This window comes from Pezoporus wallicus, unplaced genomic scaffold (genome assembly GCF_028554395.1).
Source record: "Pezoporus wallicus isolate ANWC-B61680 ecotype Strahan unplaced genomic scaffold, APGP_CSIRO_Pwel_v1 contig_818, whole genome shotgun sequence".
NCBI classification, from domain to species: domain Eukaryota; kingdom Metazoa; phylum Chordata; class Aves; order Psittaciformes; family Psittacidae; genus Pezoporus; species Pezoporus wallicus.
Window position 1 is genome coordinate 1762602 of NW_026636248.1, and position 12911 is coordinate 1775512.

Genomic DNA, 12911 nt, shown 5'->3' on the forward strand with positions numbered 1-12911 from the left:
CACTATGAATGTGCCTCTGGCAAATTCACTGCTAATGGAAATGTAAACACATCCCTTGATATTGCAAAAAAATGATTTATAATGAACTGAGAATGATCACAGTACATGCAGCAGTGAAGAGGTCAGCAGCAGTGTAGAAAGCCACTTGCCTGACGCTCTCTGCCAGTAACAGACTAGTTTGTCCCAAGCCTCTTTGGTAAGAAACAAGTCCTTCCTCTGCCAGCTCAGAAAGTACAGGACACTGGTGTTAGGAGCACTGGCTCTCCAGTCAGCCTTTATCCCTCTGAGGCAGGGACTTCTCTCCTAATGCCTTTGCAGGAGAAGAAGTAGAAAGGACTCCCGCAAAAGGAGTGAATTATGTCTTTTAACACACCAGACAAACCCTGCACCCTGCTTGCCACCAACACAGCAAAATAACAGACATCTGAAGAAGTGGCTGAGGAGCGCTTGCTGGATGCCCTGTCTTCTTTGCCCATGCTGAGAAGTATCTCCAAATCAATGTCAACCAGTTCTCTAGAGCTTTAGGAAGACAAAAGAAAAAGTAAGGATGGCACATCATGAGGGTTTAAGGTCTTATTCTCAAGCAGGTTTGCAACCTTAAGTTTGCAAACCTAGAACAAATATAAACCAGATGCCTGTAGGTTTTATAAATGCTTTTTGCAGCAAGAGAAATGTTTTGCCTACGTAAAGTAAGACGGACACATACATTAGCCTGATCTTGACAATCTTTAGGAGACACCGCATGTACCCAGTTATGATTATTTCCCACCTGCAGTGGCAAAGTTCACCTAAGGGGGAAATTTTGCACAGAGGAGGCATTCTTAGAGATGAAATACAGAAAAACACCCAGTTGAAATATGTATGTATCTCCACTGACATACATGGCAGAAATCCGATGGCATGACAGAGAAAAATCATTTCAAAAGAATATTTATTTATGGCTTAAAGACATTTAAGCCAACTATTATTAAGTTAGCTGAAATTAAAAAGAAATCACTGGCAAATTGGAAAAGAACAACCCTTAGGTCAATCTGACAAATTTGTTATCCTGCGTGTGGGAAAACATCCCTTGCAAAATTTGAACTTCACAGCTGAATGAGAACACATAAGCAAATTTAATGCAGAGCATAAACTGTTGGTTGTCACCATCAACAACAATGTACAATCAGAGCACACCACGTAAATGAGAAATGACCAGCCTCTCTCCCTTCATTTAAAGCTGCATGGAAATCCAGATTTACCAGCAAACCTAGGCTGTCTCCGTTTCTCAGTGGGCCAAAGCTTTCTTGAAGATCTACTCAAAGTCACTTAATATACCATGTTTGAAAAGGGTTAAATGGCAGATCCTAGAATCCCCTCGATCTCTCCACAGCCTCTGCCTAGCAGCATTGCATTTCCATTTGAACTGCAAATGACCCTGTACACACAATCATGTAATTCATATTTATATAAACAGAGGGTACAGTATGTATAATTTGAAAGATTTCTGGGAGGGGATGCATCATAACTAAACTCCTACTTTTCCCGTGGGGAAACAATCCCATTTGGTTGTAGTTAACTTCAAAGGAGAAAAGTATTTTCCCTTCTGTGTCAATAATTTAACAGAAATTTGTCATTTCTGTCCACAAATCAAACTTTCAGAGTTGCTCTGTTAGCAGTAAAGCAGTGACACACACACACACATGCAAGCTCGCACACCCCCACATACACACAGAGAGCGCAACAACTGCAACACAATGAAATGCTCCTGCAGCAATTTTTAACCATGGAAATTGAGTTTAGTTTCACTGAATTGCCAGAAACCTCTCTGCACTGGGGAGTTGTATTTCCAAGCACATACCATGGGAGCAGGACCTTTGGTGACATGCTGTTCCAATTTGATTGAGGTCGGGTTGTGGGCCAGCCCTTTCAAATCATAACCAGCAGAGAAATTACCTCCTACGAAACACCGCGGAAAAGGGAGACTATGCAGCAGCGAACCCAGGAAAGCTTCATTCTGGGGTCAGTGCAGTTTTAAGCATCGTTAACATTTTTTTCCCCTTAGAGTTTGTCCAAGAGCTGTTTCAGGGGAGGCTGAAAGGACACTGTTTGCTTTTATCTGGAAATTTATGTTGCCTCAATTGCCTAATTCAGAATTTGGTGGAGGAAAAAAAAATGTATGAACATTTAAAGCAACAGACTTGGATTAGAAAAATTTACACATAAATCTTAGGCAATCATCACTTTTTTCCAACCCATTCACTGCCCGCAGCACATTGCTAGGAAGGCATTATTTTCAAAACAAATTAATAAGTGCAGCAATGTCTATTGTCTATAATAAAGCGTACAGTTTAATTCATACCGAGTCAAACTCTCTGAGTTTTAAAAGTCTGAAAACACATTACCCAACTGTGTAAGAACTGCAGCTGTGCTTCAATGGGAGCAACTTTAACCCTGGATGACACCAGGCTGATATTCCCATGCTTTCAGATCCCTGGCTGTGAAAGCCTCAGTATGGTCACTGTGCATCTTTGCAACTAAGTTCTGCTAGGAGCTTTCTTCGGTTATTTGCTTCCCGGCAGAAGGAGTTGCTAGAAGCTTCCACCCTTGTAAAACTGATTTTAGGTCAGACTACAGCATTTCATAATGGTTTATAATATTTGATAGATCTGTTCAAACTCTGTGAAAAATCTAACAGCTAGAAATAAGTTCCTAGGTAGATGCTAATCAGGTATCCTGCCTTCGAGTGTTTTAGTTTCACTTAGACATTATTTGAATTCTAAAATTCAATGGGATTTTGGGCCCTATAAGTAATATTTAGAGATATAAGGCCAGTAGATTGGAGTAGTTTCCTGGACATATCATTGAGATTACGCTAATTTAAATTAGATGGAAATCTGACTTGTACATTAGAAATATTTAAACACAAAGAAACAGTTATAATACAGATCTCTCTTTCATGCTTATAAAATACAAGTAAGAGAAGACAAAGTACTCCTTTTTCATTCACATTAATAACTGTTCACACCACCATGGAAATTCAAAGTTCCTTACAAAGGTGTAAGTTATATCTAAAAACTGCAGGGAAAAGTCATAGGATATTCTGAGCAGCTTGCAGCAGTACTCCATGTCTTGTTAACAGCACTACATGTTCATTAACACCCATTAACTCAAGACTGCAATATGCTAAATGCATGTAGAAGGCTTTTTTTACATCTACTGAACAGCAGGTTGGAGAACTACTGTGTGGTAACGAAGCAAGTTTTAAGCACTAATGGATATATAAGAGGGCAGAGGAGAAAGCTGTTACAGGTAATCTTAATTCTTCTCTCTCAATAGCCTAATAGTTCCCCTTTTCACTCTTCACTTTAGGGCTCTCTAACCCAAGGCAGCAGTGAAGGGACGAGCCTCTTTTCTGATACGGGTTTGCCTGATGTTTGCCACCTCCTGAAGGCCTTTTTCATTGGATAAGCACATGCCTCAGCATGTGAGCATGTGTTACAGGAGTCCTGAATCACAACTCCTAAAGTTCTAAGTGAACACTTGTGTCTTCACCCCAAGCAAACAGCTCTATCTGTGGGGCTAAGAAAATTGTGCAAGGTCCTGCCCCAGCAGCAGTCAGCGTATCCTCTGAAGTACAGAGAAGTGATAAGGCATACCAGCAGAAAATTTGTCCCACTGCTTTGCGAGCAGACAACTTGGAATCCATGATCAAACAACACATGGATGGATGATGGATGGTGGATGGATGATAGATAGAAAAAAACATGTCTCTCCAGGGAACAAACCCATCCAAAACCCTTAATTTACAGATAAATGGCGTTCTTGCTCTTTGTTGGGATTCCTATTGCTCAGCTACTGCCCATATGGTAAAGTATTACAATGAGAGAAGAGAGCAAGTATTTCATCTCCCCACAAGGAAGAAAGCAGCCTTTCCAGACATGGATGAATAAAGAAAAGCAGAAAGAAAGAAGCCTACAAAGACTGAATGGCTGCCACAAAATGCAACCAGCTTGAAGGGCCAGCTAAAGCCAGGTTATAAAAAAAGGTTACAAACAGCTGATTCAAGCTGTTAAATAAATAAATGACAAAATTGTAGATTGAGGTTAAAGCTTTGTCACTTTATGTATTACATCAAGAAGAGAAGATGAAAAGGATTTTGTTTTCCTCTGCACCATGAGCGTTGCAAAGTGGTGTCTCCCCATAATGAACAATAAGAGATGTTCTGCTCCAGGACGTGGGTGCTTCTTGAAAGACAGTGTATTGAATTCTAATGAGTCAGATTTCCTCTCAATAGGTTAAGAATGAATTTATGACTTTGGACTACCTTCTGAACCTTTCTTGGGCATGTTGTGAAAAATGAGGATGTATTACCCTCACCAAAGGAAAAGGCCCTCATATTTAAAGTAGAAAAATATATCAACAAGTCATGCTGGTTCTCCATCCCTGAGATGGTAAAAAATGTCTTTGAAAGAAGAGATCTCAGCATATGAGTTAGTCCCAGTGCTGTGGCAGATTAAAAAATGAACATGCAAATCTCTCCATGAAACCACTTTTTGAAAGCCATTTAAAAGGAGCACTTAATGAACACTAAGAGTTGGTAACAGCTGTATAAACCTAACGCCTACCTGCATCCCAAATTGAAAGCTTATTAAAAGATAACCAAGGGTTTTTTTCAACCATGAATGCTAAAGAGATGCCGATACAAAATTAACTTCCTGTTCAAGCTTTCAGTATGAATGAGATGAAGAAAATATCAGGTATAGAAATCTAAACCAGGGGAAAATTGGGGGAAAAAAAAAGAAGATTGTCGTAAATGATTGAAAGAAAATAGTGGATATTCTGGCTAAAAAGAGTCTCCAAGAACTACTGTTCAAAAGTATTAAATCTGTCTGTGAAAGCCACATGAGAGGGTTCAACTATTGTGATTAAGCAGGTTTTAAAAATTACAGTGTCTGAGGAAGGCTCTAGGGCTATAACGATATTCATTGTGGACCAGACCTAATAATGTTCAAATACGTGTTCTATATAGGACATTTGAACTTTTAAGATTCCTAGGGGTATATAGGATCAGGCAAGACACAGTGATATATTCTACATCAGCAGTCAATACAGTATATGGTAGCACTTATGCAGGAAAGGAATGAACCACTTTCCAGTACTGCATCCAATGAACCACGGAATATAACATTTTTTATTTCTTGGTAGTAACTGTCAAAATGCATTCAGTCTGGGGGAGATGAAGAGGGAATGCACAAAGAAGTGTAGAATGATTATGTGTTGAAAATTAAACCCAGTTGTCTGAACTAGGAAGAACAATGTAATGTACCAAAGGAGGTCTAAAGAGCTTTGGCCAACAAACTTAGAGGTTATCCAAGACGACATATTTTGTGAATGAGAGGCAAAGGCAGCTCTCTGTAGTGCACTCCTCACCTCTGTTCTTGAGATGTGTAACCCCACAGAATTCGTAGTTTCGCACTATAGGGCTGTTTCTCTCACACCTACCCAAAATCAGAAGATAATGACCAAGGACACAGAAGCAAACCCGAGTTCTTAGTTTATGAATATATGTGCTCTACTCCAGAAAGATTTTAAAGAACAAATCCCTATTCAAGAGTAGCATGAAAGAAGGAATTCTCTTCCAGCTGCAGACCAACAGCAACTACAGAGTTGGAAGAACTAAGAAAATCAACCTTGCCAGGATGTCTGTGGAGCCAGGGGTCTACTGGCAAAACTTTTAACTCCCAGTCTGCATCCTGAGCAAACCTGCAGGACAGGCTCTTTAAGGAACAAAGGGTTCGTGTCCACCATATGGAACACCTGAATTACAGTCTAACACACTGTTTCACTGCCAGAATTTCCTGCTACCCCTCCTAAGAAGTAGTGGGAAGAAATGACTGTCACTATGGAGCATCCATGCAAAAACCACAGATTCCTGGAAGGTAGAGAAAATGCCAAATGTCTTGGTGCTGCAACCATTGGCACTGAGACAAGACTAGAGAGACAGAGCATGTGCTCACTGTGAGTAAGACATTGCTTCCCAAAAAGCAAACACAACAATTAAACAAAATAAGATGCTTGCTACGCTGATGGTGGAGATTCTTGCCTATCAGCAAGATATCAGCATTGCAGTGATTTTTCTGGTAATCTGTCCCATGTTCTTTTCTTGCACCCTGACTGATTATGCCCTGAAGAGATACTACATTCCACAAAGCATTGAAAAGAGAACAAGCACAGAGCCAAAGCAAGCCTTGCAATGACTGGAGCCAAGATGAAGGGGTACCCAAAGGGAGGTTAGGCAAATGATGTAATTTGAGTGTTTTGGACAAGGGAGGATGGTATGCACTTCTCAAGGCTGTGTATGTACCATGAAATACAAAGGGAGACTGCAGGCTTGTAACTGCCATGTGCCCTGCATTTTAAGGATGGATACACAGAATAAAAGGTTTAATATACTTCCAGAGAGTTTTGACAGTGTATGCTAGAAATATATCCCCTTCCAATCCACAGCCATGTTTCATTACTGAGGGTATACCTCCTCTGTACATGCAACTGGGCCAGGCAGAGAAAACTATATTCATTTTTGGGTGACTGAGGTATTGTTATTTTTAGGTGCTGCAAGAAAACTCAGCTGCTGATTACATCACACTGATGGAAATCAGAACACAGCATTTACTTTAATACCAGACTGTATGACAACACAAAACTCTCCAGAACATAAAAGGAAAGCAGGAATTTTCCATGTGCAGTTTAACAGACAGAACCATTGTGAAAGGCTACAAAATTCAATGTTATCATTTTCTCACTCCGTTCATTTGTGGGCTCTATATAACTCACACATATGCCCCAATAAATAAAACTGTAAATCACACACAAGTACCTTTCTTTTTTCCTCCTTTTCTTTTTATAAGTTTGTTACAACCATTTTCATAAATTTGTAGTACTTACAGTATCACTGCTTCCAATTCCTTCCTTTCCTCTTTTTCTTTTGGATAAGAAGTGGCATGGCTTTGTAATTATGTACATGTTAGTATTGTGATCATAAGTATTATAAAATTATCAATAGTCTGGAAACTGAGAAAAAAAGTGAATAGTTAAGCTCAGGGTGATGTTTTCAAAAAACTACTTGTTATTCCCACTGCTTTTGATTCAGAATGCTCAAGTTAAGGTATTTTAGATGCTTTGCTGTTTGTTTTTTTCCTGAATCGGTGGCCAGTACTCCTTTGCATTACTTGTCCAAAAGGTATTTTAGGACATGGTCATTCAGACACTGCAAGTGGTTAAATGCTTTCTCTACCTCATTCCAAGGATGCCAGCAACTGTCCCACAGGCATAGAGACAAAAGCTCTGCCAGAGCCAAAAGGTCATGATGACTGTCTAGTTTAAAGCACAAGCAGAGCAATTATGCCTTTGTTGAGTCAGACCATGTAAGGATGCCATTGGCTTAGGCACTGCAAAACCTAAGAAAGAGTTTCCCACAAAACAAAACATAGACAATCTTAGGAATTAACATTTCAGAAGCAGCTGGTTATATCAGGAACATAGAAATTTTTGCAGAGAATACAATGTCATTCTGAATAACGAGAATACCTGTGTTTTTTTCAAGATTTGGGAGTTAACTAGCTTTGCAGGAAAAGAACAAAAAAAGATATTGTGAATCACACTACAGAAACCATGAGACATGAGAGCAGAAGATAGCTGAATTCATGGAGGCTGCAACTCTATGGAGGTAAATGAAGATACTGTCAATTTGGCCCAGCATATTTTTCTTGGAGAGAAGGAACAACACTGTTCCAGGACGAGGGAAGTGGAGCTGTTCTTCCTGAAGCTCCAGGCTCTCCTCTGACACTCATGGGATGATAAATCAAAATGCTGATATAGTCATCGTTTCTGTGTGTCTTTGAGAAGTAGAATGACTTACATGACAAATGTGCTCCTTGCTAGTCGCTATATTGCCACATATATGGCTTCAGTTCAAACAAAAATCATAGAAAATCTAAGATCCCAGCAGGTTGCAACAAGCAGGGTGCTTGTATCTGCAGTTACTGGGTAATAAGATGTTATACAGCTGACTAATTGGTTTGGGTTTTTTTGTTTTGTTTTGGTTTGTAATTAGAAGTAAAGACACATTAAGTTTTAATTTAATTTTCTTTGATTCACTAACATAGCAAAATGAACTGCACTGGAGAAAACTAGCTTGCAAAAGCCTGGCCATCTCCAAACTTAGAACTGTAATGTTAGGTTGGGTGTTTAACTGCTTCTTCCCTGAAATAGCTGTTTTAGCTCAAAAATGACAGGAAGATTGGATTTGGACTTTTCCAGTTCAGAAACAGAGTCCCACTCATTTAGTTTGTATTTTTAAAGTGTGTTGAAAATCTGCCATATAAAAATGAGTTATTTAATTTTATTAATGATATTTAAAGGCTAATAATCAACATTTGATACTCTAGGGTGTCAATCTCATCCATATGTACCCAGGTATGTTAACACATATGTCCACAGGCATATCTTTCATAATATTTTAAATCAGAGAAATGAGGTTAAATTGCTAGCTTAGTTAATTTGGGAGTAGAATATGCCTTCAATTTACTCTCTTTGTACTTACAGCAACGATAAAATCAGCTCTGAGGCTGGATAGTTTCTAAGGTAAACCAGAGCACGAGAGCATAGATGCAGAAAAACAAGTTAATATAATAATATGGGCAATTAATTATAAGTGCTGGTCCTACTGAACCAAATGCAAGGTGTCATTGCTAAGATTTTCCCTGCAAATGTAAATAACTGCTTTTGAACTAACACTGCAGGAACTGCAGCAAGCATTCCTAATACTTTAATGATAAACAACAGATACAAATGTTCTCCACCCAGACAACAGCAGGGCACTAACTTCAAATTAGCAATTAATAATGTCTCTCCCTGTTTTGCTATCTTTGTTTGACAATTCACAAAAGTTCTTTGATATATTCTTTGAAGTGGGGCAATGGGTTGGAGTTTCCAGAGCTGGGTTTTACATACCACCTGTCCACTACTCTGCTGCTAAACTTTCAACATAAATGAATATAGTATGAATAAGATGGACACATTAAATAACATGCACACTTGCTTTCCCTATTTTGGGTTTTGCATTCACATGCCCTGGCTATGCTAATGAGTAGAGCAACCCAGAATTATTACTGCTAAGGATACAATGTCTGCACTACAGACATTTCAAAGTGGGTTTACTTTCCTTTAGTTCTGGTGTGGTCCCATGTACAGAACACTGGGCAGTGGTTAGAGCACAGCCGCTGAAGTGCATCTTCCAGTTCAGTGTCACGTGGAAGCAACCTAGCTTCTGTATTTAAAACATAAAAGAAAACATAGTAAGAGAGGACATTCAGGAGCTAGACTTCAGAAATACATCCCTGATCCAAAGTAATTTGCTAATCGAGATGCATCCTATGTTTCACCCTCACAGATGTGCTAGCATGGAATGAAACAGGTCACTAGGTTCTTCTGGTATTCCATATAAGCCATGCCTCCATGCAAAGAAAATAAACGTTCTCAGAAGTCACACAGTACTCCAATCACTATAATTAAAATAATTACCAGGTTAGACTTTTTGTGGGAAACAAAGAAGGAAGCCACACTGTTTTACAATGGATCAGGCATAGATATTGAATTTTCTGATTCACATGTTGCTCTACATCTTTAAGAGGACAAAACTAAGACTTACTAGTTCAAGACAAATCAAAGATGCACCAAAGAAAATCAGTATGGCATTTTTAAACATTTCACCTAGCCTCAATTTCAGTTCAAATACATGATTGGACTTCTAAGTAAAATGTTAAGTATTTCATAACTGAGGTTTTTCACATACCAATTTTCATCCATTTGTTGAAAATTGTAGAGAACTAAGAACTTTTTGCCTTAAGTAAACGCAAATTACATCTCATTACTCATTTATGTAACCAAGTTTTAGGAAGGCAAAGGAGACAGTAGAGGTGTAAACTCAGTCCTTTTCATTTCCTAATGTCCAACCATTTTAGCATATGCAGTGATGGGGAGATCAGGACAGAGATTTTTATACTGAAAATTCCAAATTTCAATCTTGTTTTAGAAAATAAATAAATAAAATAAATAAAATTAGTTTCACACTGTTTATAGAATAATTCTTTTTTTGTTTGTTTTTGTTCCTGGAGAAATGCCATTTACAATTACATGAACTGCTGTGTGTTAAAGCATTCCCTTGACAGCTTACGCTGTCAAAGTAAAACTGAGACATCATTGGCAAGTGCCAGCAGAATGGCTCTGCCACAGTGAAAGAAAAGGATTCAACATGGCTAGAACACAACTCTCTGGCTAGCTAGCTATTCCTAAGGAGGAGCTGGTAAAGTAAAAACTCTGCAGCAAAAAAAGCCAGAAAAAGAAGAGTATTCACAAATTAACTCCTTTAAGCACAAATGCAACCTAAGGAAGAGAGCTGACCTGGGGCTTGAAAGAACTGCTGCAGTTGGAGAAGCAGGAACAAGAACAACTCTGCATATTTTTCTCAAGCAGAGTAACCAAAGCCCTTGGAAGCCTCTGGAGCAGTAAGGCTAAGAGATTATATTCCTCTGCTGCTCACTCTGCTGTGTCTCTAATATTCTTATATGGCTTATGAGAAAAGCCTGTGCTTCTACAAGTTCTTTTTCAAAGCATGTACTTTCCACTCTAACTGTGATTTGTTCTTGACCAGCAGGATGATAAATTTGAGTGCTCAAGTAATCAGAAGTCTGGAAAAAGCCAAGCACTGGCTGGGAGGGAACTAAGAGAAGTTTAATTCCTTCTTTAAAGCCTCAGGCACACAAACTAAGAAGGCCACAACAAAGATGGCCAGGCACAGTCCCTACAACTGGAGAATAAGCATTTGAGGAACAAAGAGACAAACTGGTTTTTGCTTGGACTTACACAGTTAGAAAGCACACAAAACCCTAAATGAGGTCATACCGTAGCAATCTGCTGACCATCTACTGTTAGGGCTGACAGTCCTAAGAAACTTCACCTTTTTCAGGAAACAAAGCTACAGCAATCCACTTCAAACATATTGAACATCAGTAAAGTAAAGCAGCATTTTCCTGGTTTATGGCGTTTTTTAACATCAACAGGCTTCTGGACTGTTAATCCCAACTGCCATAACAGCTTACTGTTTTTCCATGCTGACACCTCTTTTCTCAAAGACAAAAAAAACAACAGTCGGACTAAAAATACATTCGGGTTCATTAAGAAGGGTGTCTGGGATGCTTATGTTCTCCTATTTTATCTACCATGACCCTTCAAAACAAACAACAGAGGTGAAGCTAGGGTATTACTTTTTTACCCCCACAGAAGTTACTTCTTCACAATTGAGATCCATCACAAAGTATGATTTCAATTTTTACACTATCATGTTTGAATGTATTTTGCTCAGCTTGTATTCAAGAAACAAGAAATTAGAACCTAGGCCATTTCCTGGGGATTAACAAGAATGACCAGCTGTGAAGAATGGATGGTCTCAGGCACAGCTCGGGACCACTAATCCCCCTGTACAAAATGAAACATATTAAACTTTTCCTTAATGTCTTAGAAAGATCTAGTTGTGTCTGTAGGCACACACCATCTGTAGAAACTTAGCTCACAGAATCCTGAATGCTTCAAGTTGCATGAAAACTCTCTTGGTAGTCCCCCTTCAAAAACATTAACTCCTAATTAGGCAGTAATTTGGATTAAATGAGAACAGAGAAAATTTGAGTTTTCTTGAGATACAAGAACTCAAATGTACCAAGAAATTAAATCCAGGAATTAAATTCTATTCTCAGGGTAAGGAACTAGCTTGCAAACTTTCTGGGAAGGGATTGTCCTGTAGTGTGTATTCGAACAGCATCTAGCAAAATGGTTCAGATTTCTACTCACTATTGTAACACAAAACAATACAAATAATTTCAGGAATTTAAACAGAACTACTCCAAACAAATCAGACAAAATGGTGAATACCATTTGAAGATGAAGGTACATTTCTTGTCATTTTTTTCACCACATATAGTTGAAAATACAACATTTTGCCACTAAATAGCACTATACAGGGAGTCAATGGTTGAAATTCAAAAGAAACAATATGGCTGATTTTCAGCCTGTTTCAACCTACTTTCCTCAACACAGGCAGCTGCACCTACACAAACTGAGGTTCTGACCTTATTACTCATTTCTGATGGACCTGTGGACAGACTCATCTCTCTTTCTGCTTCATACTGGAAGAAACGTTAACTCCGAAAACTCTTCCACTAGAGAAAGAGGGCAGGGAGACACATGGCAGGACATACTCTGCAAAGAGGTCCGTCGATCCCGCACAGCTATCTGTTTACACACTTGGGGATAGAAAGGCTAATGCTTGTGGGAACAGGATATTTTGTCATATATTATTATTCTGGATCGAGAGAGAGGAAAAACTGCTGGCTTTCCTTCCAAAGTTATTGTATTTTCAATTGCTCGCAAGGTCTCCCAGAGCCCAGAGAGGTATTCTGTTAAACTGAAATAAATAAAAACTGCTGTCTGATTGGCCAGAGATGAACAATTTCTACTACCCCCAGATGTATCCATCTAGGATGTGCTTATTCGTATGATATGTGAACTAATTGTTTAACACTACCCCAGAACATAGTATTGTTCACCCAGAGAAAGCTACACAATAGAAATTTATTGACTCATCACACTACTATTTTTTAGCCAATTATGTGCCAGGATTTTTCCTTCGAATATATAACAATAGCAGAAAGATGCTTCATTTCCTTGGGACTATTACTCTCTTGGGTGGCAAAATTAAAATCAGCCTCTATAAAACACTTGTGACAGCTTACAGCAACCCCAAACTGCACAAAGGGCATCCTTTATTCTTATACATTATTAACAGCAATCTGGAAAACTGAGGGGGGGGGAAGAGG